The sequence below is a fragment of the Odontomachus brunneus genome, unplaced genomic scaffold, assembly GCF_010583005.1.
Source record: "Odontomachus brunneus isolate Ranch 3 - 2012 unplaced genomic scaffold, Obru_v1 Obru_scaffold_062, whole genome shotgun sequence".
NCBI classification, from domain to species: Eukaryota; Metazoa; Arthropoda; class Insecta; order Hymenoptera; family Formicidae; genus Odontomachus; species Odontomachus brunneus.
This window is the reverse complement of record NW_022639512.1, coordinates 845,925-850,060: the sequence shown is the minus strand read 5'-3', so window position 1 is coordinate 850,060 and position 4,136 is coordinate 845,925. Positions and strand designations below refer to the sequence as shown.

General features: G+C 36.1%; 1 protein-coding gene across 2 annotated transcripts in view; it reads right to left on the bottom strand.

Moving 5' to 3' along the window:
• Window positions 1-4,136, bottom strand: part of LOC116846231 — a 106,310-nt gene that overhangs the window by 30,572 nt on the left and 71,602 nt on the right. The window lies entirely within an intron of this gene.

Genomic DNA, 4,136 nt, shown 5'->3' with positions numbered 1-4,136 from the left:
GTACGATTTAACTCACGACGCGATTTTCTTATGGCGAAAGATTACCCGGCAGGTTATGCGCGTGCAGCCTTCGTGATCCTTGTGGCGATTTAAAACTGTCTGGAATATAATAGACACTCTCTCGCTCTCATGTGGCCTAACTCGCAATTATTTACAGAACCCGAACGACCCTATCCCACTGCTAACAAGAACATATTGTTTCCTCCTTGTTGTAAATGCAAACCCAGTCGACAAAAATGCACAAAATTAAACGAGGTGTAAATGACGAGGTGTGTGACGATGTTGCACGTCGGCGCGTGTTATCTTGGAAATTGGATTCACGGAAAACCAATCGTCAGCGGCTTATAACCCGGAAATCATTGACGCCTCAACATTGAAGCAAATAGCACGTTAGTGCGCGGCTCGGGCTCCGGCACCTATAATCCCGAGAGTGTACGTGCAAAATGCCCGCGGCATACACTGTGGGTGTATAATGAAAATCCTTCATCTTGCTCGGTTTACCGAACAATGCAAGTTAATGACCGGTAGTTAGTAAAACGATAAGCTTTGCTGCTTCATTAACTCGCAGAACTCTCTTTTGATCACGGAGCTTTGTTATACAACGCTATTGAAATACCTTTCAATCGATTTCTTCTAGCGTACCGATTAAAATATAATAAAATATGACATGTACACAAATAGTATAAAATATATAATAAAAAAGTTTATGTTGCTTAGTTTTTAGAATAATATAAATTAACAATATAAATTAACTAGTAGCATGATGAGCTTTGTTGCTTCGTTAACTCGAAGAACTCTCTTCCGATTACGTAGCTCTATCATCCAATGCTGTTGAGAAACCTCAATAGACTTCTTTTAACATAGCGATTAAGATATAACAAAATGGATGCAATATACATAAATAAAATACTTAAAAAATTATAAATGATAAATATATTTTTATAAATATGGCATATTTTAAAAGAGATGAAATTCTATACTATTCTATACTGAGAGAAATTATCCGATAGAAAATTAATAAACGGATATTTCCGATCAAAGTACCGATAAATTTTTATATCCGATCAAGAAACATTCGATGAGAAATATCGGCTTATAATTTTTTGATCGATTTATCTAATGAAATGCTATTATATGATCGGAAGTATTCAATAAAATTTAATCGGATATAAAAATTGATCGGAATTTGATCGGAAATGTCCGTTTGTTAATTTTTTATCGGATAATTTCTCTTAGTGTACGCGGAATGCAATCGCATATCCTTCCATCCTCTCGTTAAACTGATGTATAAGATCTATATATATATATATATATATATATATATGTATGTATGTATGTGTGTATACATGGATGTATATAGCTTTTCCCCGCTCTTCACGTCCGACATCGGCCTGACGCGAAATCGATTAACCACACAGTGACGAATGACAGTCCATCGTAGACCCTACCAATCGAAGTACACATCTAAGACCGAGTCGATCCCGATCGAGGGCAGGAGGGATAAGAAGGTTAAATGAGTTAACCCCGCAGAACCTCGATGACCTACGTCCTCGGTCCGAGTCGACTCTATGTCGTAAATAATCTCTTCGTGGTAATGCAATGGGTGTCCATCTCGTACACGTTCTTAGGATATATCTCGCCGCTGATTCTGTCGTTCGAGCAACGTCCCGTCTTGGCAAAATCACGAAACTCCGTGGAAACACATTCGAGGGTAAGTGGCGCGATATTGGACCGACAAGACGAACGATTATTGCACGTCCGACGTGAAACGCCGATTCATGAAAGATCTCACGGGATCTCCCCGAAATAGACCTGTTCCTGAGAAAATTTATTCTTTCATATCCCGAGTTTTATCAGATTTATTAGACCCTTTTGCGCCTGAACAGTAATATTAGTGGAGCGAATTTTGTGGTAAAAAATATCTATATTCGGAGAGTATATTGTAGTCAAAATTGCAATGCAACTTTAGTAGTCTGGGAATAGATTATCATTATTATGAAAATTGCAATGAAACAATAAAAATAACCTTAAAAAGTAGTAAAAGTTATCATATTTATGATAGTTTTTACTATGTTTTATTATAATTTTCGTAATAGTGCCAATCTATTTCCGGACTACTAAAAGTGCATTGTAATTTTTACCATAATTTTTATTATAATTTTTACTATAATTATATATTGTTTCCGTAGAATAGAATTTTGCAATTGCGGGACAGATCGACATTCTACAGTCATTTATTGTCTTGTTATGTACACACAATATTTTACGTAATAATATAAGAAATATAACGTAATATAAAAAATATTACGTAATATAAGAAATAAAAATTTGGTTTGCTTACTGCGTAGAACTAATTTTTTTTCGATAAAATTTTATAATATTCATATAAAAAGAATCAATTTTCCTGTTGAATACGTGATGAGCCTTTTTAAAATTTATGATGAATATATTTCAGGACTATTATCAAGGGAATATTCTTTTGTTTTGAAGATAACCATTACTTAAAAGAAGATAAGTAAATTAAGTAATCGCGTTTCTCCGCGGTATAAAAATATTTTTCTGCGTGCAGGAACTAAAATGTGCTATTAAAAATTCTGCTGCGTTTCTAACAAAATTTGCTATGTGTCTACATTGAGAGAAGAAATATCTAAAAAAATATATAAACAATATTTATTTTGAATTTTATATGAGCATTTATTAAAAATTGTAGTAATTTCCACCACACTGTGATAGTGTTATAGTATGTGTTAGAGAAAAGATACCTAAAAAATAAAAAGTATTTATTCGATAAGTGCTGATACAATATTTAATATACATACATATATTACTATACTAATACATATATTATTACACTGACAAGAGAACACTACAAACTCGAACTTTTTAATTTTGAACTTTCACTCTCGCCTTCACGTTTAGACGATAGGAAGCCACATTCCGACTGCATTACCCAAAACAGATAATCTCATTCTTAGTGGAATCCTCTTGTATATTGACCTTAAGAGAAAATTCTTCTAGAACCAAGAGGAAAAAAATATTCTAACATCCAAAAAAGAATTCTAATTGAAAGGTTCTTTTTTCTATAATTCCATATTCCAAGCGAATACTTTTGCCGGAGGAGTATTCCTTTTCTAATGAAGTAGACTATTAATCGAAAGTCCAATGGATATTATTCTCTTTTTCATTTTGAACTTTTTCACTTTTGTGAGTATGTAGAGTAAATCAATACATGAATAACGGTATATTCCATTTATACCCTATCGCTATTTAAAGGTATGATATATACCAGAGCTCGGAATTAGCTCATTTCGATTCTCGGGAGCTACGCTATCTATCTTCCCCTTGCCGCGAGCAGGCCATGAAAGTGACGAAGCTTGAAGCTTGGCCGTCACTTTCGTGATCCGCTCGCGGCAAAGGGAAAACAGAAGGCGTAGCTCCCGAGAATCGGCCGAAATGGGCAACTAATTCCGAGCTCTGACTTACACCATCCTAACGCGAGTGATATTGCGAGAGAGCGAAACTCCCGTGAGTCTAAACTCACGTGAGTCTAAACGTTGAACGTTAATATCGCTCAGGTTTGCCGTTCTAATTATCATCTGAGAGATATACGCGCGCTTTCGTACATCCCACCCGGGCATTATTAATGTTATTATTAGTCTCGTTACTCGTACGATGCGTTAATTTCGTACTAATCCGCTGCGCGACTGATCCCTCTCTAAATTATAAACAACTTCAGCAATGAGCCGCAATGAGAGGTGTTTCATATGTGTGTCAATGATGCAACGACAGTGTCGATGAATTCTTATAACTAACGCGCCGGGCTTTCCATCACGCACGTTCGCTCGTTCTATTAGGCACGCGTGGGTCAATTGACTTTCCAGGACGTGGCGCGTGTCGCAATTTGTGCAAGGTATAAAATAGGCCGCAGTTGACACCTCAAGCGGTAATTTCAGCTCCAATGTTGTTCATTACAGTTTCAGCGTCGAGAATGCGCCGCTTGTCCAGCGATGACTCACATTATAACGACATATATAGATGTACCTCGACACGTTAGCAAGATGAGGCAACGATAGTGCTGGCTCTTGACGAGTTTTTAATGAACGTGCACCGGAAAAAAACGTTAAAAAGAAAAAACC